Consider the following 21,785-nt stretch of genomic DNA (forward strand, 5'->3'; position numbering starts at 1 on the left):
TCCCATACCATTTGCATATAGAGTTCGAGATTAATAACTGTCTATACACCCCTGTGCATGCTGTCATTAGTCTTAATTTCCCAGTGGGAGACATTTGACGGGGTGGAGGGGGGGGGGGGGGTTGCTGTAGTATATTCCTAGGTTCCTCACGTAATACTTGCTCTTGAAACATTGTAAGTAGTGTTTATGGGGTAGCAGATGTTTACCTTCAAGCATCTACTAGTTGCTGCTGCTTCTGTTGTTGTTTTGTTGTTGTCGTGGTCTTCAGTCCGAATACTGGTTTGATACAGCTCTCCACACTATACTCTGCAAGCCTCTTCATCACTGAATTAACTAACATAACCAACATCAATTTGAGCCTGCTTATTGAACTTGTCTCTTGGTCTCCCTCTGCTGTTTTGATCTGCCACACTTCTCTACAACACCAAATTGACAGTTCCATTATGTCTCAGAATGTACCATATCAGTCGATCCTCTCTGTTAGGATTCCCACAAATTTCCTTTCTCCCCAGCTCTATTCGGTACACCTTCATTAGTTCCAGATCTACCATTTTACTCTTCAACATTCTTCTGTAGTACTACATTTTGAAAGCTTCAATTCTCTTTGTATCTGAACTGTATCATCCATGTTTCACTCCCATTCAAGGCTATGCTCCAGACAAATGCCTTCAGCAAAACTCCTTAACATTTAAATTTATATTCAATGTAAACAAATTTATTTTCTTCAGAAGTGCTTCTCTTTTGCCATTGGACATGTCAAAGAGTGTGGAGGAGTGGATAGTGTTCCAGAATACTCTTGTGTCCTTGGGAAAGGTAAATTCCCCGAAAGGTGGAAGAATCAGGTGTAATCAACAGTATGATGATGCAGAAAGCAATGAAGACCCCTCCATTATAATCAGATCTACTTTCTTTGATAAATCCAATGGCATCAGGAAAACATTTCTGAAGAAGAGAAATTATGCAATTGAGAAACTGTGATCCCTCCATTAGCAAAAGATTCGAAAATAGTCTCCTGATCAGATCTCCAGGAGGGGCTGCCAAGGGGGAGTTGTGACCAAAAAAAGGTAAGCTTGACATTCTGCGAGCCAAAATGTGGAATGTCCTACTCTGAATTTGATACAGAAGCTAGAAACTCTTAAAATTGTTACACAAAGGCACTATCTAGAGCAATAAGAGTCAGTGAAGTGAAACAGAAAGAAGATAAGGATAGAGTTAAGGGATAATACGTGCTCAGCAGAGAGACAGGAGAAAAAATGCCGTGTACTGTAATAAATTTCAGCTAATATTGGCTAATACACTGTTCAAAAATCGCAGGATATACTTGGAAAATTACATGTGGAAAAAATACATTTGGAAACTTGCTGATGATGTGGGACAATACCAGCGGAATTACATCTTATTGGGACAGATTGTGAAATCTGGTATTGGACTGTGAGGTGTACCCTGATCAGGTATAGACTCACTTCACAATTTAGTAATGATGAAGAGTGGGCTGAAGTTTAAACAAATCATTAGCAAAACTCTTTGTATAAAGAACTGTTGGATATTGAGGAATGATGCATTTGAAATTTTTTGATGTTGTGGATATTGCAGTCATGAATACCACAGTAGGCAGGAATGGGCATACCTCTGAGAAAGGGCATTCACAGAAATTGGACAGATAAATGTAGCTAATATGAGGGCTGTGGATATTAAGAGGAGTCTTTCAACTGTTAAGAAAAAGGAAAAAATATGGCAGTATAAGTCAGTTTTTAGTGAAATCAATAGAAACTAAAGGGAAGTTAAAGTAAAAGGCTGCAGAAAAAATGCAAAGAAGTCGAAAAGTAAATGGCCAGTGGAAAGACAGTCAGCATTTGTTGTTGTTGTTGTTGTTGTTGTTGTTGTTGTTTTTGTTTTTGTTGTTCTTTTCAGTCTGAAAACTGGTTTCATGCAGCTCTCCATGCTACTGTATCCTATGCAAGCCTCTTCATCTGTGAACAACTACTGCAACCTACACCTTTTTCTGTTTACTGTATTCATCCCTTGATCTCCATACACAATTTTTATCTGTCACACTTCCCTCCAATGCTAAATGTAATTCCTTAATGACTCGGATAGTGTTCTATCAATCGATTCCTTTGTTTGGTCAAGTTGTGCAACAAATTTCATTTCTCCTCAATTCTATTCAGTACCTCATCATTAGTTATGCAATGTACCCACCCAGTCTTCAATGTTCTTCTGTAGCATCACATTTCAAAAGCTTGCTCAGTGTACAGATTAAATAACATTGAGGATAGGCTACACTCCTGTCTCGTTCCCTTCTCAACCTCTGCTTCCCTTTTATACCCTGCGACTCTTTACACCTGCCATGTAGTTTCTATACGTATTGTATATGACCTTTTGCATCCTGTATTTTACACACACATCCCCCTCCTTCAAAATTTCAAAGAGTGGAATCCAGTCAACTTTATGAAAAGTTTTTTCTACCTTTAGGCTGTAAACATACATTTGCCTTTTTTAAATCGATAATCTAAGATAAGTCGTTGGGTCAGTATAGACTTTCATGTTCCTACATTTCCCCAGAACCCAAATCGATCTTCTCTTAAGTTAGCTTCTACCAGATTTTCCATTCTTCTGTAAATAATTCGTGTCAGTGTCATGGTTATGGGCATAACGGTTGTACAATTGACATTGAAGAATTAAGAAAAGAAAAGAAAAACAGATAGGCTGGAATATAAACAATACGCAGTGAAGATTATGGTTATGGGCATAGCGGTTGTACAATTGACATTGAAGAATTAAGAAAAGAAAAGAAAAACAGATAGGCTGGAATATAAACAATACGCAGTGAAGATTTGATGATTCAAGCTGTGATGATTTGACACTAAACTCGGGAACAGGTAGTGTAACTGGCATAACAAAACCTTTACCTTTCATAGAATGACCTGTCAGTTTTTACAGCCATGACTTATTAAACTGATAGTTCAGTAATATTCACACGTATCAGCACCTACTTTCTTTGGATTTGAATTTATTACATTCTTCTTGAAGTCCGAGGATATTTCTCCCATTTCATGTATCTTGCACACTAGGTGAAATAGTTTTGTCATGGCTTGCTCTCCCAAGGATATCAGCATTTCTGACATAATATCGTCTGCTCCAGGGCCTTGTTTCAACCTAGGTCTTCCAGTGCTGTGGCAAATTCTTCTTGCAGTATCACAATCTCCCATCCCCTCTTCCCTTTGTATACTATTGCCTTCAAGCTCATTTCTCTTGTATAGCGCCTGTATATATTCCTTTCAGCTCTTGCTTGTTTGTTAGTGCTTTTTTCCATCCGAGCTCTCGATATTCGTACAGGTGCTTATGTGTTCTCCAAAGGCCTCATTAATTTTTCTATAGATGGTATCTATCTTTCCCTTCATTATAAATGCTTCTATAGACTTACATTCATCCTCAAGCCACTCCTGCTTAGTCAAAATGGTTCAAATGGCTCTGAGCACTATGGGACTTAACTTCTGAGGTCATCAGTCCCCTAGAACTTAGAACTACTTAAACCTAACTAACCTAAGGACATCACACACATCCATGCCCGAGGCAGGATTCGAACCTGCGACTGTAGTGATCGCGCAGTTCCAGACTGTAGCGCCTAGAACCGCTCGGCCATCCCGGCCGGCCTGCTTAGTCGTTTTACACCTTCTGTCAATCCCATTTTTTAGATGTTTGTATTCAGTTTCACGTCCTTCATTTGCTGTGTTTTTGTATTGTCTTCTTTTATCAGTTAAATTCAGTGTCCCGTGTGATATCCAATGATTTCTGCTGGATCTTGTCTTACCCTTTGATCCTCTGCTTCCTTAACTATTTCATCTGTCAAAGACACCCATTCATCATCTGCTGTACTCCTTTCGCTGTTTCAGTCAATTATTGTCTAACACTCCCTTTGAAACTTTCAACAGCCTCCTGTTCTTTCAGCTCATCTAGAACTTATCTCCTTAATGTCCTATGTTTTTCAAATTCTTCAGTTTTAATCTACAACTCGTAACCAGTAAATTATGATCAGAGTGCATGTCTGCCCTGGAATTGGCTTACAGTTTAAAATCTGTTTCTGAAATCTCTGTATTATCGTTACATGACCAATCTGAAAACATATATGTATACATATCCGTACAGCTGATAACCTCATCAACAAGAATGCGGGTTTTCAATTGAGTACAGCCTGGAACCCTGCATTGGCTGCTGTTAAATCACGACGAGAAAGCAAAGAGCTTTCGATAATAGACCCATCACAACTTTGGTTGCATGTTAGTAAACACAGCGTCAGCGCATGCACAGAACCGCTGATCTGCGTTTCCCGGCGGAGAGCGTCTGAGTCTGACGCCTTCTATCTGCAAATTTTTGCGCATGCGTGGTTCCCACGCCTGGGCAATCTTCACGCGCGTGCTCCATATACAGTGGTGTCGACATGCGGAGCTTGTCAGTCGTACCTACACCAGCGAAGTTCAACGACCTGATGATGTCGGACAGTTGCTCTGAGGAAATATTGTGGGATTTGCACAACGTCATCCAGCGGCACACCCATGAAGACTATTTACAAAATTTCCCCAGTTGTGATGACCAGGTGAAATATCTTACAAGCATTATCCTTACCACCACAGAATGTTCCATTCATTGCACTTCCCCTTTACCACACTGTGTCCTAGTTCTTTGGTGGACTGAGGTGCGCCGCGAGGCAATTTGTGCATGGAGACATGCTCTCTGTGATTTTAACCATCACCCTACGATGGAAAACTTCATTCATTATAAACAGATGTGCGCACAGTTTTGTCATGTTCTAGGATATTGAAAAAGCTAGCTGGATTTCATCTCTAGTTCTTTTAACAGTTCCACTCTCTCTTCCGTCGTGTGGGCCAACTTTTGACGGCTCTCTGGGAACAAGATTCATTCCCCAATTTCCGGCCTGACCGTAGCAGATGACGTCATCGTGGACCCTATTGCTATCTTCATCACCTTGGGCCACAATTTTGTGAAGGTTTCGAGCTCCTCCCACTATCACCCTGCTTTTTCTATCAGAAATGAGCGGAGGAGGCTCAGGCGATACCCTTTTCTTCTCAGAATCGTGAGTGCTACAATTTCACTGTTACTATGTGGGAGTTAGGCCATGCTCTCACTTCTTCCGTCCTCCGCCCAGGGGCCAGACGCTGTTCACATTCAGATATTGCAGCACTTTTCTCTTGCGGGCAAGCACATTCTGCTTGATAAGTACAACCGCATTTGGACAGACGCTGGCATGAAGCCACTGTCATACCCATACCTAAGCCTAGTAAGGACAAACACCTTCACTCTAGCCACCGCCTCATTTCTATTGCCAGCTCTGTTTGTGAGAGATGGAACATATGATTCGTGCCTGGCTGATATGGTGGCTTGAGTCTCGCAATTTATGAACCCCTGCACAGTGTGGATTTCGAGTGCGCCGTTGTGCAGTTGACCATCTCGTCACTTTGTACACCCATGTCATGAATTGTTTTCTTTGGAAATCTCAGACTGTGGCCATGTTTTCCCATTTGGAGAAAGCATATGACACCTGCTGGAGGTCTGGTATCCTCCATACTCTTTACACCTGGGGCTTCCAACGCTGCATGCCCTGTTTTCTTCAGGAATTTTTAAAATACCAAACTTTCAAGGTACAAGTGAGTCCTGCTTTGTCAGACACCTTTATCCAGGAAAACAGTGTGCCTCAGGATTCCATCCTGAGCATTGTCCCCGTTACTATTACCATTAACCCTATAATGGCCTGTCTCCTGCCAGGCATCCCTGGCTCACTTTTTGTTGACGAATTTGCCATCTATTGAAGTTCTCCATGGACTTGCCCCATTGAGCGGTGTCTTCAGTGATGTTTTGATCATTTTTACTCCTGTAGCATCGACACTGGCTTTCATTTTTCCACTGACAAATTGTTTGTATGAATTTCTGGCAGCGCAATTGGTTCTCCCACCATCTTTATGTCTTGGGACTGTCGCTCTTCCATTCAGTGAAACTATGAAATTCCTGGGGCTCATGCTCACTAGGAAACTTTCTTGGTCCTCCCGTGTGTCTTACCTGACAGTCTGCTGTATGCAGTCCTTCATTGTCCTATGTGTCCTTAATGGTACTTCCTAGAGTGCAGATCGAACCATCCTCCTCTATTTGTACCGGACATTTGTCTGTTCGAAACTAGATTACGGGTGTTGTTTCTTTTTGCATCTGCACATCTATGCCTCTTACGCTGTCTTGATACTATCTACCATTGTGGCATCCACTTGGCCAGTAGTGCCTTTCGCACTAGCCCGTTTGAGAGTCTATAAGCAGAAACTGCCAAATTACCACTGTCCTACCGCTGTGACCATCTCCTCAGCAGATATGCATGCCGTCTGTCTTCCATGCGTGGCCACCCATCCTATGCCTCCTTCTTCGATGACTCCTTTGATCACCAGTATGGGGTGCATCCCTCTTCTCTGTTACCTCCTTGAGTTCGCTTTTGGCTCTCGCTATGGCAGCTTCATTTACGCACCTTGCAACTTTTCCGGTGGGTGTGAACCCTTCACCACCTAGACTTTGTGTGCCGGCCTGTGTTCAACTTGCCCTTCATTCACTTCCTAAGGATGCTACTTCAGCCTCACTCTATCACCTTCCGTTTCACAACCTTCACACGGAACTTCGTGATAATACCTTTATGTTCACTGATGGCTCTCAAACTGACCGTGGTGTCAGATGTGTCTTTGTCATTGGTGCTGACATTTTTCGGTATTGGCGTCTGGAACACTGCTCAGTATTTACAGCAGAGCTATTTGCCCTGTATCAACCCACACAGTACATCCGGCGACACAGGCTTTTCAATTGCGTCATCTGCTCAGACTCTCTCAGTGCCCTTCAAAGTTTCTGTGTGCTGCACAATGTCCATCCCTTAGTGCAATGGATGCAGGAAGGCTGTCACTTGCTCACTTGTGATAGAGCCACTGTGATGTTTATGTGGGTTGCTGGTCACAGCAGTCCGACAGGAAACAAGGCTGCTGACCCTGCTGCGAAGGCAGCTTGTACCTCAGCGCGCTAGTTCTTACATTCTCTCTGATTATTTCTGTGTTGCCAGCTGTCAGCGGGTTGTGTCATTTTGGCATCACCATTGGTCCTCCCTACATGGGAACAAGCTCCTGGTTATTAAGCCTCTTCCAGCGGCTTGGACGATGCCGTCCTGAACAGAATGCCCTTTTTTTAACCGCTTACATTCCTGTTTGTGTTTGTCGTCTGTGTTATCGGCCGTTTTGGCGAATGACACATGGTCTGTCGACTGCATTTTACTTTTTATCCGTTGTAGCAATGTGGCAAAGGCCATTTAATTTTTAGTTCTGGACTTCCGTTTCTCTATGGCGTATTTTACAGGCCTTTTTCCACGTTCCTGTTTTTAGTTGTCTTCTCTTTTGTTGACTGGGATGACTTGTAGTCATTTTTAACTCCGCTCTTTGTCTTCATGTTCTACAGTTTTGATATGGGTGCATATGACCCTAGTTGTTTTTGCACCTTAAAACAAAAACCTCAAGTTTGATTCACATAGTACATCGGTACCCCATCCCCCACCAGGAGTGCTGGTGTAGTGCACAGTTAAAAAGACTACTTTCACTGGTGTGTATGGTGCCACCTTACCTGGTGTGGAGGGTGCCACCTACCTCGCAGACTTGACACAACTTGATTTCTTTCTCTACAGTTTCATTAAAGTCTGTGTGTATGTTCCGCCCTTACGAAACAATTTAGCTGACCTGAAAAATCAACTCTACACTGCTATTACACAAGTTACACTCTTATTTTTTGCAATGAGTGTGGGAGGAGACTGATTACTGGTGGGATGTATGCTGCATCATGAATGGTAGTCACATCAGACCAAAATGACATTTGATACTTTTATGCAAAACTTGAGGTTGTTTGCTATAAAATAACACATCTACTGAGTCTGTAAGTTATCTCAATAAGTTGCTATATCATTCCAGAGTTACAAAGTATGTTTTGACTCACCCTGTATAAGACAGGGTATAATGAATTTTACTTGATGAAAGGAGAAAATATTAAAAAACTGCAAGTGAATTACTTGAAAGAGTATACAGGTGTATAAAGAATGAGATTGACAGAAAGCACAAAATGACTATGCAGTAAATGCTAAGGGGACAAATGCAAATACTCTCTCTTTGAAATCCTGATGGTAGCAGGATTAAATACAGGAAACTGGAAGTTATTTACAGTTTGTTTAAAAACCATATTGTCATCGTTGGAGTTGAAGGGTGTGGCATGGCAGGGAAGCAGTGGTTGAGAAGGGAGTGAGACAGGGTTGTAGCTTATCCCTAATGTTGTTCAATCTGTGCATTGAGCATGCACTAAGGGAAACCAAGGAGAAATTCAGAAAGGGAGAAGAATTAAAAACTTTGAGGTTTGCTGATAATGGCATTGTAATTGTTAGAGACATCAAAGGACTTCAAAGAGCAGTTGAACAGAATGCGTAGTATCTTGAAAAGAGGTTATAAAGTGAACTTCATCAACAGTAATTTAATGTAATAGAGTGAGGTGGTGCTGATAGAGTTTGATATTAGAAAATGTGACACCAAAATAGTCAATGAATTTTGTTATCTGGGCAGTAAAATAAGACGATTGATGAAGTAGAGAGGACATAAAATGCAGGCTGGTTATGGTAAGACATACACTTCTAAATTGGAGTTTGTTAACACGGGATATAAATTCAGAAGTCTCTTCCAAAGGTACATCATGGTGTAGACTTTTACAGAAGTTAAATGTGGATGATAGTAGCAGATAAACAGCAGCTATTTAGTATGATAGAGAGGGCAACAGCTTTGTTTCTAATAAATTTTATGAAATTGGGATGGCTAAGTGTGAATAGCATCAAGTAGTATAGTTATATTTACTGTCAATGCAGTATACAGTTTAATTTTCTATGATTTCCATGTCTTTTGTTCATGCTTTCCACATTCCTGAAGGTTCTGCTCATTGGTAGTATCTATGGAATGGGCTGGCTGGCTGAATTATTATGCTTCGTCTCCTGTTATTTTGTGGAATTATCTTTTTGGGCAATACAGTTAAAGTCTATTAAGTTTTTATTCTTCAAATGTCAAGAGAGAGAAAATTGTGTAGGTATGTAGCTGCTCATCTTGCAAAGGCCTTTTCAGAGGTCTTGTAATTTTGACACCTGCTACTGGGTATGTTTGCTATTTGATGGCAATTGTTGCTAATAATAAAATCTGGATTCAGGTGTGTCATGGGTAACACTATCACAACACAAGGTTTCCCGTATACTGTGCCCCCTTCCCTGTGGAATGACAGGGATTCTCTACTGTCATGCAGAGTTTATTAACAAGCTAGTGGAAGACAAGACCTATACAGGTTTAAAGAGAAAAATATGAACTTATCTTAGTAGTCCATCCTTCTGCAAACTTTGAATACTGATTAATTTTGTGCAAATGAACTGGCTTTGACCTTTGAAAAACTACAGCTCATCGAGTTTTGTATGATCAAAAATATTGCACTTGCAATTACCAGGGTATAGCACCTCCAATTAATCTATAACACTAACGAGAAATAATGAATAAGTCAGAGTGTTCTTACATGTGAATATTGATCAAAACTTAAACTGTAAATAGCATATTGGCCTAGTACACCTGTGAAAAGATTTAGGTTTGGCTACTTTTGCGATAAGACGAATTCCCAGGTTTGGTGATACAGAAACTAAGTTAACATAGTTTGCATATTATCAGTCACTGATGTCTGATGGGATAATATTTGTGGGGTTCCTACAGTCCTATAGCTGTCTCCGCATCCGACATATCTGTTACCATTGGTTCCTATGTGGGGAGCGCTTCCTCATGTTCATCTATTTTTCTCATGGCCTCCTTTACCTCACCTAACCAGGCAGCCTTTGGTCTTCGCCCTCTCCTTCTTCCCTGAGCGTGGCACATCAATATCTTCTTTGACCATCTGTCATTTGCGTTGTATGTCCATATCAGGTGAACTGCCATTCTTGTATTCTATCTACAATGCTTTCTTGAGTCTGGGTTATTTCCCTAATCTTTGTATTGCTATGTGGACACTCTGAGATATTCTACTTCATCTTCTGAAACAGTCCATTTCTGCAACTCTCAGTTCATATTTTTTTATTTTTTCCAGTAAACTCCCATCACTCACATCTGCAGATCATTACATGCTCCACAATACTTCTATAGAGCATCTTTCTTACTTTCCAACTTATCATAGAAGACCATAAAAGAGGGTTTAGCTTCTGGATTGCTGTTATTCCGTGGGCGACTTGCTGCTGTATTTCTGAAATATTTGTTCCTGCTTTCAATAGGATGCTGCCCAAGTATTTAAATTTTTTACCTCTTTTGACGTTCTGGCCCTCTAATATTGAGTTTCCTACATTCAGTCTGCCGAACATTTCTTTAAATCCTAACTAATCATATTTTTCTAATAATTTTCGTGGCATAAAATAGGTGTCATAATCTCCATTGGCCATCACTTCCAGATCATCTGCAAAGAACATGCTGTACAAACATTGATCCTTTATCTGAATGTCCATTAATGCACATTTTGTGCTCCACAGGTCTAAGGCTTCCTAGATGTATATTTTAAACAGCGTAAGAGATAACCAGAATCACTCTTTTTAACCATTTCGTAATTTTGAAAGGCTGTGACAAAATTTTGTTCCCCACTTTGATTACACTTTCGGCAAATTTGTATGGGTTCCATGTACTTCTAACGTATGTCTTTTCGGTTCATTCCACCTCATTATGTCACAGTTTCTTCAGTGGCACTGTGTCATACATGTTCTCGAGATCTGTGAACAGTAAATGGCTGACTCCTTTCCAGTCTCTTTGCCATTAGTTATCTAAAAATTGTGTTGTTATGAGATCTTTCCTTTTGAGGTCCACTTTTCTCTCGCAGTGTTCATCAGCATCCCCTCTGTCCTGCTTTTTAGGATCTGACCATGTAACCTACCCATAGAGTTTGTAATATTGACTCCACAGTAATTTCCACATACCTTCTTTGTACCTTTCTTGTGAATTGAACAATGGAAACTGCAGGTTGGAATATCAACAATGTAAGGAAAGGATGAATTGCTACTTACGGTAAAGATAAAACATTACCAACAGGCACAGTTAAGACTACTTACACATTAGCTTTTGGTCACAGCCTTCATCAGAAAAAGAAAGAGAAACACGCAGCATTCATTCAGACAAGCCAACACACCTAACACACACGACTGCCAACTCTGCCAGCTCAGACCAGAATGCAACTGTCTTATGGAATAGCAGCACTAATTTGGAGTGTCAGGGAAGGGGAAGGATAGCAGTGTATGAGTGGTAGGAAAGAGGAGGGTGGGATGGCTTTGGTAGCACCTTAAACTATGGTAATATGCTGTTCCCTTACACTCCACCCAACAATTTCTACCCCCTCTGTCCTATCACCTCCTCCCCATTCTCATCTCCCACCCTCCTGCCCCACAGCCTCTCATCTCTGTGTCTGTTGGCAGTCAAGTCCCTGCACACTTTGCCTGGCAGCAATCCTCTCTCCTCTCACCCACTTCCAGCTATCCCTTCCCCTTCCAGACTGCTGCTTCCATTCCATGTGACAGTTGCATTCTGGTCCAAGCTGCTGGAGTTGGCAGTCATATATATCTGAGGTGTGCTTACTTGTGTGAATGAATGCTGTGTATTTTTCTTTCATTTTCTTATGAAGGCTGTGGCCGAAAGCTAATGTGTAAGTTGTCTTAATTGTGCGTGTTTGCAACTTAATGTCTCATCTTTATGATAAGTAGCAATCAATCTTTTCCTAACATTGTTGATATTCCGACCTGGAGTTTCCATTGTTGAATTTACCAGAAAGATATTAAGAAGATAAGTGGAAATTATTGTAGTCACCTTTCTGCTTATTTCCACGTACTTTTTTTCTATCCTCCAGGTCTCTCATCCTGTCAACTGTTACACACTTTATTCTTAACTTTTATCTTCCTGCATCTTCATGTCCACCACTATGGCCTTAGTTTGCTTTTTTTGCTCTGTTGACCCAGCACTTCATTATATTGCCCCTTGAATGCATCTTTTAATTTGCTCCCCTTGAATGCATCTTTTAATTTGCTGATATTTCTCTTCAGCATTTCCGCCTTCACCAAAACTTTGCAGATTGCTAGCTAGCCTCCGTTTATAACACTTTGTTTTGCACTTTCATCTTTGAAACTATTTAAATTATATTGAACAGCATCCAGAAGTTTAATAGGAGCACTATCTTCTTCAGGTACCCTTCCCCCCCCCCTCCCCCCCCCCTGGTGGAAAGACAAACTTTGCTCTAAGCAGGTAGTGGTCAGAGCCACATTCCAGGCCTCTGTATACCATTATGTTACTCTCCTAAAGTCTAAATTTTTTCTTTTGTATCATATAACCTCTTGAATGACCTGCCCCATTTATTTATGTATCCATTTATGGGGAAGAAACCTCTTAAAATTTTCAGATCTAATGCAGTGCATGTTTTTACTAGTTTTTTGCCATTTTCGTTTATTACATCCTCTCCATATTTCCTATTGTTTCATCATCCACCTCTGAACTTATTCTTCCATTAATATTTCCCATAAGGACTATTTTCTCTTGACACTTTCTTTTCCAGTACAAGTTTCAATTCCTCATAAAGCTCATCTTTGGTTTTTCATATCAGCATCATTTTTTGGGGCACACACTGCCACTAATGTGCATTCATGTGCATACTTGGGAAAGTCCACAGTCATAGTTCTTTCTTTTATTTATTTCCAAGTCTTAATGATCTTCTCATGCTTTTTGTGGGTCACTATTGACACACCTCTCTTGGCCCCCTCCTCCATCCTAACATCACTGTAGAAATAAATATAGTGTTCCGTAATTTCATTTCGCTTTCTCTTTCTTTGCATTTTTGTTAACACCCTCATATTAATCTTTAACATTTCAAACTCCTGGAAATCTTCTATTTTCTTGGTATTCAAAACCTATACATTCCATGTTGCCGTAAACAAAGTCCTTGTTGGTAGCTTTGTTAATTTCTGTGATGTTCCATTTTTCATCAGAGGCTTTTGACAGATATCTCAAGCTATAATGCTGGGGATCTGTCCCAACAATTCAGCCTCCTTTCTGGAGGGCCGGACAATATTTCGGGTTGCCACACCCCAGGCAGACTGTCTTCTGGGTTTTGAAACTCTACCTGCCCAACTAGACAGAGAGAACAAACAAGACAGGATGAAGGAAAGATGGGGTATTCTTAGACACATTTTGTCTGGTTCCTCCTCCAGCAGCAAGCTGCTACTGGTATGGTCCTCTGCTTCATCAGACTACACAAACCCTCTCGACTGCACAGCCAGTGCTTCAGAAAATCAGTGGCTCCTGTAAGGGAGAACTCCTTACTTAGGCAAAAAGTATTCATTGCACAAAAGGATGTAATTAAAATTATGTGTGGTGTTCACATGTACACCTTGCAGGCATCTCTGTAAGAAGCTTCACAGTACATTCATTCAGTTACGAAATTTGTTGTCTACAGTCCGCCTGAGTTTAAGAGTATTCACGCGTTCAACACTAGAAGAAAAAAGATCTGTTTTAGTCTTTAATGAATCCAACTTTGCCACAGAAAGAGATGAAATACACAGCTTTAAAATTCTTTGACAATCTTCCCATGAAAATAAAACTCGACAGGTAGCAGAAGTGTTTTCAAATGTAGATTAAAGGACCAGAATGAAATTTTCGCTCTGCAACAGACTGTGCTGGTATGAAACTTCTTGGCAAATTAAAATTGTATGCTGGATCGGGACTCAAACTCAGCACATTTGCTTTCTACAGGCGAGTGCTCTACCAACTGAGCTACCCAAGCATGACTTACGACCCATCTTCACAGCTTCACATCCAACAGTGCCTCGTCTTCTACCTTCCAAACTTCACTGAAGCTTGCAGGACTAACACTTCTGGAAGAAAGGTTATTGTGCAATCATGGCTTAGCCACAGCCATGGGGATATTTCCAGAATGAAATAGTCACTCCACAGCAGAATGTGCGCTGATATGAAACTTCCTGGCAGATTAAAATTATGTGCTGGAACTAAAGACTATCTTGGGACCTTTGCCTTTCACAGGCCGTGAATTGTGCATGGGGTGCTCAGTTTGTAAAGCATTTGCTCGTGAAAGGTAAATGTCCCGATTTCAAGTTGCAGTCTGGCACACAGTTTTGATCTTCCAGAATGTGCCGTATTGGTGCACACTCTACTGAAGAATGAAAATTTCATTTTAGAAATGTCCTGCAGGCTATGGCTAAGTCAGGTCTCCATAATATCTTTGTTTGAAACAACTGTATTTCCACCAACCTCTCCCTCTGAAATCAGTAAAATAATAAACTCACTGAAAAGTAAAAGCTCTTACGGAATTGATGGCATTTCCAGCAAGGTACTTAAAGCTTGTTCCCCACAGATAAGTAGGATTCTCAGCCATGTATGTAATAGCTCTTTGGAGCAGGGTGTTTTCCCCGATAGACTGAAATATGCCATTGTAAAACCATTGCATAAAAAGGGGGATACGTCAGATGTCAACAACTACCGCCCAATCTCTCTTCTGACAGCTCTATCAAAAATTTTTGAGAAAGTAATGTATTCAAGAGTAGCCTCCCATATTTGTAAAAATAAAGTACTAACAAAATGTCAGTTTGGTTTTCAGAAAGGCTTTTCAACAGAAAATGCTATATACGCTTTCACTGATCAAATATTAAATGCTCTGAATAACCGGACATCACCCATTGGTATTTTTTGTGATCTCTCAAAGGCCTTTGATTGTGTAAATCATGGAATTCTTTTAGATAAGCTAAATCATTATGGTTTGAGGGGGGCAGTGCACAAATACTTAACTGGAAGAATGCAGAAAGTTGAAATAAGTGGGTCATGTAATGTTAAAACAACAGCTGATTCCTCAAACTGGTGGGCTATCAGGTATGGGGTCCCACAGGGTTCAGTCTTAGGTCCTTTACTGTTCTTGATATACATCAATGACTTACCATTCCACATTGATGAAGATGCAAAGTTAGTTCTTTTTGCTGATGATGCAAGTATAGTAATAACATCCAAGAACTAAGTGATGTAATTGTAAATGATGTTTTTCATAAAATTATTAAGTGGTTCTCAGCAAACGGACTCTCTTTAAATTTTGATAAAACACAGTATATACAGTTCCATACAGTAAATGGCACAACTCCAGTAATAAATATAGACTTTAAACAGAAGTCTGTAGCTAAGGTAGAATTTTCAAAATTTTTAGGTGTGACCATTGATGAGAGGTTAAACTGGAAGCAACACATTGATGGTCTACTGAAACGTCTGAGTTCAGCTACGTATGCCATTAGGGTTATTGCAAATTTTAGTGATAAGAATCTCAGTAAATTAGCTTACTATGCCAACTTTCATTCACTGCTTTGGTATGGCATCATATTCTGGGGTAATTCATCGTTGAGTAGAAAACTATTCATTGCTCAAAAACGTGTAATCAGAATAATTGCTGGTGCCCACCCACGGTCATCCTGAGACATCTATTTAAGGATCTAGGGATCCTCACAGTAACCTCACAGTATATATTCACTTATGAAATTTGTTGTTAATAATCCAACCCAGATCAAAAGTAATAGCAGTGTGCATAGCTATAACACCAGGAGAAAGGATGATCTTCACTATGCAGGGTTAAATCTGACTTTGGCACAGAAAGGGGTAAATTATGCTGCCACAAAAGTCTTTGGTCACCTACCAAACAGCATCAAAAGCCTGACAGATAGCCAACCAACACTTAAAAGTAAATTAAAAGAATTTCTAGATGACAACTCCTCCTACTCATTGGCTGAATTTTTAGATATAAATTAAGGGAGGGGAAAAAAAACCAACTTAAACATTAGTGTCATGCAATATTTTGTGTAATTTAATATCTTGTACAGACATCTTTTATTAACCTGACACGTTCCACATCATTACGAAGTGTCGTATTCATGATCTATGGAACAAGTATTAATCTAATCTAATCTAATCTAATCTTCTGTCTACCTCTGCATCTACATCAATACTCTGCAGTGCATGGCGGAGGATACCCTACAAGTTATTTCCTTTCTGTTCAATTTGCAAATACAATGAGGGAAAAATGACTGACTGTATGTCTCCTTATGAGCCCTAATTTCTTGTATCTTACCTTCATGGCCCTTACATGCACTGTCTGTTGGAGGCTACAGAATTGTGGAGGCTACAGAATCGTTTTGCAGTGAGCTACAAATCCCAGTTCTCTAAATATTCTCAATAATATTCTTCAGAAAGAAAGTCGCCTTCCTTCCAGGAATTCACATTTGAGTTCCCAAAGCATCTCCAAACACTTGCTTGCTGTTGGAACCTACCAGTAACAAACCTAGCAGCCCACCTCTGAATTTCTGCAATGTCAATCTTTATTCTGGCCTGGTACAGATCCCAAACGCTCGAGCAGTACTCGTGAATAAGTAGCACTTCTGTCCGATATGCAGTCTCCTTTACAGATGAACCACAGTTTCTTAGAAGTCTCCCAATAACCTGAAGTCAACCGTTTGCCTTTCCCACCACAATCCTCACTTTCTCATTCCATTTCATATTGCTTTGCAACATCATGCCCAGATATTTAAACTACATGACCGTATCAAAAAGGACACTACTACACACAAACAGAAATTTTGTCTATGTCATTTTGTATCCTCCTACAGTCACTCAACTTCCGCACCTTACCACACATCACAGCACCATCAGCAAACAACTGGAGATTGCTGCCCAACCTGTTCACCAAATCATTTGTGTGTATAGAGATTAATAGCAGTCCTATCACACTTCCTTGATCACTCCTGATGATACCCTTGTCTCTGATGAACACTCACTGTCAAGGACAACATACTGGGTTCTATTACTTAAGAAGTCTTTGAGCCACTCTCATAACTATGAATCTATTCCATATGCCAGTACTGTCCTTAACAGCCTAGAGTGGGGGAACAAAGTCAAACACATTCCAGAAATCTAGAAATATGGAGTCTGCCTGTTGCCCTTCATCCATAGTTCACTGTATACCATTCGAGAAAAGGACAAGCTGAGTTTCACATGAGCTAAAACCATTTGTGGTCATAAGCTTCTCAGTCTCAAGAAGAGTTATTATATTCAAACTGAGAATATGTTCAAGGATTCTGCAGGAAACCAATTTTGGGGATATTGGTGTGTAATTTTGTGGGTCCGTTCCTTTGCCCTTCTTATACACAAGAGTCACCTGTGCTTTTATCCAGTTGCTTGGGACTTTGTGCCTTGTGAGAGATTCATGATAAATGCAGCTCTAGTAAGGGGCCAATGCTGTAGAGTACTCTTTGAAAAGCTGAATTGGGATTCCAACTGGGCCTGATAACTTATTTGTTTTCAACTCATTCAGTAATTTCTCTATGCCAGAGATGCTTTTATGTTGTCGATATGGGAGTCTGTTCGATGATCAGATGATGGTATTTTTGTATGATTTTCGTGCCTGAATGATTTCTTGAACGATTTTGCTATCTCCAACTGCCACACTAGATTTGCTATCTCCAACTGCCACACTAGACTGGTCAACAACTGACTGTATGTAAGCCCAGGACCCACTTAGCAATTTTACATAGGACGAGAATTTTCCCAGGTTCTTTGCCAGATCTTTTGCTAAGGTGCCAGTGCCACAAGTTTTGCAGGAAAATTTCTACAAAGTTTGGAAGGCAGGAGATGAGGTAATGGCGGAAGTAGAGCTGTGAGGATGGGTCACAAGCTGTGCTTGGGCAGCTCAGTTTGTAGAGCACTTGGCCGTGAAAGCCAAAGGTCCTGAGTTTGAGTCATGGTCAGGCACAGAGTTTTAATCTGCCAGGAAGTTTTAGATTACAGGTGTTTCTTCTTAACAGTGCTTTCTGTACCACAGAGGAATTCTTCACTACAAATAATTAGTCATGTTAATGGAAAAATTCTGTAGCTGCCAGTGGAGCATTAACTAGCATGATTGCCTTTCATGTAACTTTGCTCGCTACACAGAAATGAACAGTGATACACCTTGTTTAAATAGCACCCTAAATTTTTTATTCAGTAATCAATGTTCTCTCATTAAGAACTGTTCAAAATCATAACATGTATCAGTCATGTAAACGTGACCTTGTTAAAAAATGTAACACAAGATTAACTTTGATTTTTCTGTACTAGTGCACAGTGCAGGTACACAAGGTAATATCACTTACACACTTACTGGAATTGGCAGTAAACAAATGGAAACAGAAGGAAGGTGCTTTTCAGGTCAGTCAGCCAACCATCTTTATTTGAAGTTTTGTGCGAGTTCGTTGCACACCAACAGAGAGAAGATGGAAATGCTACTCGCCCTATGGAGAACATTAACAGAATAGTAATTGAAATAATGTTTTCTTGTTTACAGTATGGAGATATGTGGTACAGTGCTTCAGTACTCTTAAATGCTATATTCTGTACACATTGTAATAACAATGTGTTTATGTGAATTGTACATTTGATACTTTTTGAACAGGAGCAAGTGGAGTGCTGAATGTTCATTTTTTTTTAAAAAAAAAAGACTGATATTCACATCTTTATAAAGAACCAAGTTGCAAGAAAGGTACTCATGTTGGTTAATGGCCCCTAGTAGCTAAATAACATTTGCTAGATACATTTTGTTTTGACAAAAAGTTATTTATGATGATCAAGATAAATGGCATACCCTGTATGTGTGTTCTGGGTTTGTCCTCTTGGAATATTCCACATAATAATATTTATTGTGATCTGTGGAACAACTAACTGCTTGGTCAGTGTAAGATCCCCACACTGATGCGGAATCTCATAAACACGTTGTTATCTAACTTTTAGATTTCCTTTACTAACCATGTAGGACTGGAGTATATTTGAAAACCATGAACAACAAATGTCATTATCCTTTTCCAAATTATCTGTCTCTCTGCCTGCCTTTTCCCCACCAATACGTAACAGTACATGCAAATCCAACAGGAATAGAGAGCAATACATTACTATTATTATTATTTACATGTTATGGCCTTCATTGGACCACTCTAGCCAACTTTATACAAAGAATTTTTCAGTTTCCTGTCAGCCCAATACTTTTTCATTCTCTCGGATCTCATCCTTCTTTCTTCATGTGAAATCACCCTTCCTATTGTCTGTTTGTTGATTCTCGTTTGCAGTCTGGTTTGTTTGTCTGCCTGATTTTGTCAGTTTTGTTTCTTAGGTCTTCCATTGTAATCTGTAGCTCATCCATATCTTCCTTGATTTCTGTAATCCACTTAATGTTTCACTTACTATTTCACAATTTTTCTGTTATTCTCCTGATGATCCTGTTCTCTGGTGTTCTGATTGGATGTCCAAAAAATGAAATGTGTTTCTTCCTGATTGTACTCGTTACTGGTTCTGTTTCCTTGTTGACTGTTTCATTTGTAGCTGCTCTCCAGTGTCCATCTTTCTGGTACAATTTGTTGATGCACGTTCTGATGATTCTTCTTTGTATTTTGAATATTTTGTCTGTTTGTGCAGTGTTAGTTGTTTTGAAGATGGTTTCACTTGCGTATGTTATTTCTGGTTGAGTGACTGTTTTGAAGTGTTTTAACTGTGTTGCAATTGACAGGCTCTTTTTGTTGTGGGTGTTCTTGATGATATATTGTTCTCTGGTCAGTTTGTTTATTCTGTTATGCCATGTTGGCTTTTCATTGATTTCTCCCAGATATTTAAATTTATCTACAATTTTCATTTTTTGGTTTCCTATGGCAATTTTGTTTATGAGTTGTGGGCCAGTTAACATGATGAATGTTTTTTCAAAGGATATTCCAAGACCAATTTTCTGTGCTATTTCCTGTAGTTGTTGTTTGGTTTCCTCAATACTGCTGGACAAGAGAGCAAGGTCATCAGCAAATCCTAGACAATTTAAACTTGTGTTGTCTTTGGGTCTTCCAATTTGGATGTTCTTTGGGTTAATCTTGTACCATTCCCTCATTATGTATTCTAAAGCACAGTGAACAGCAGGGGTGCCATGCAATCTTCGGCTCAGAAAATTCTTCCCTGAACTTGACTTTTGATACAGTGTTGGTTAGGGTGAGTTCTATCAATTTGATTAATTTTGTATGGAGCTCTAAATTTCTTAAGATTTTTAACATTGAAGGTCTATGGAAACAGTCATATGCTTTTTTAAAGTCCACAAGGTTATTACAAGAGGTTTATTTTGTGTCTTGCAGTATGCTATGGCTAATTTTAAAGTGATGATCTGTTCTGCACAGCTTCTCCAAGGTCTGAAGTCTCCTTGGTATTCACCTAATTCTTCCTCTAGTTGCTCTTTGATCCTCTTTTATAGGATTCTGGAGAAAATCTTGTATGTGTAGTCTAAGAGAGAAATACCTCTGTAATTATCTGGGTTGCTTTTATCTCTTTTTTTTGTGGAGTGGGTGGATTATGGCTGTGGTCCAAAGTTCGGGAAACTTTTCTGCTATCCAGATTTTTGTTAGGGCTATGTGTAAGGATGTTTGAACTATATCACTGGCATATTTCCACATTTCTGCAAAAACTTGGTCTTCTCCACATGCCTTATAATTGTTCATCTCTCTGAGTGCCGTTTCCACCTCTTGGATTGTGGGAGGATTTATGAGATCAGGTGGCATTTTGATGGGTGTGTGTGTGTGTGTATTAATTGCTAAAAGTTGCTGGGGTTCTTCACAATTCAAAAGTTTACTAAATGCTTTTGCCATGATTTCGGCATTTTCCTTATCATTATGTGCCATTTTTCCATCTTCCTTTTTCAGCATTAACGTAGGAGGGGCAAATTTTTGTAATTGTCTTCCAAACATTTTGTAAAAGTCTCTGGAATTGGTTTTATGGTAATTTTCTTCTACTGAGTTGATTAGATCTTTCTGTGATGGTCTCTTGGTTTGCCTGATAATTTGTGTGAACTTTTTCATGATATTTTTGAAGTTGGTTGCATTTTCTTCTGTTTTGTGTGTTTGAAATTTTAACCACGCATGATGTCTTTCTTCATGAATTTTGTCACATTCTGAGTTCCACCAGACATGTCTTTTACATAGGTTCAGTGGGGCTAAATTTTCTTCTTGTTGCCTAAGAATTTGAACCAGTTCTTCTAAATTATCTGTCAGTTTTATGTTTTGTGTCACTTCTCTATATTTATCATTTCTAATTAATTAGTGGGGATCGAAGTTCCTCTTCCGTTTATTGCATTTTGGTTTCTTTTTTTTTTTTTTTTTAGTGCTGTGAACTTAATTTAAATTTTGACAATACATTATATATTACCATCATTTGTTATTTTCTCCATCTTTCAGTGTGACACAGTTGGTCTTCTTTCCTACTCTACCTACTAAGTCTATTGTCTTATTGTAAATGTAACTGCCGTGCAGTTCATTATAAACTACACTGATGGAAAAAGAAATCACAACACCAAGAAGGAATTGTGTGACATATATGAAAGTTGGTAGGCGTGTTTTTGAAAGATGATATTTATTCAGTTTTCATGTCAGCCATGTAAGACTGAGGCTAAGAGCACCCCTATGAAGGTGCAAATCAGATTTGCTTTAAATCTGCACTGTAACAGTTGTGAGGGTTTGTTGTTATTGAGTTTGGACATGGTGAGTTGATGTTCATCAATAATACCGCTAAGGTGACAAAGACACCATTATCAGCACTTCACTGAGTTTCAATGAGGTCAGGTAACAGGGCTACAAGGAGCTGGAT

At 39.6% G+C, this 21,785-nt stretch overlaps 1 protein-coding gene across 3 annotated transcripts in view; it reads left to right on the top strand.

Moving 5' to 3' along the window:
• The window catches only part of LOC124777950 (thioredoxin domain-containing protein 11), a 161,608-nt gene that overhangs the window by 938 nt on the left and 138,885 nt on the right, over positions 1-21,785 (top strand). The window lies entirely within an intron of this gene.

Source organism: Schistocerca piceifrons, chromosome 2, assembly GCF_021461385.2.
Source record: "Schistocerca piceifrons isolate TAMUIC-IGC-003096 chromosome 2, iqSchPice1.1, whole genome shotgun sequence".
NCBI lineage: Eukaryota > Metazoa > Arthropoda > Insecta > Orthoptera > Acrididae > Schistocerca > Schistocerca piceifrons.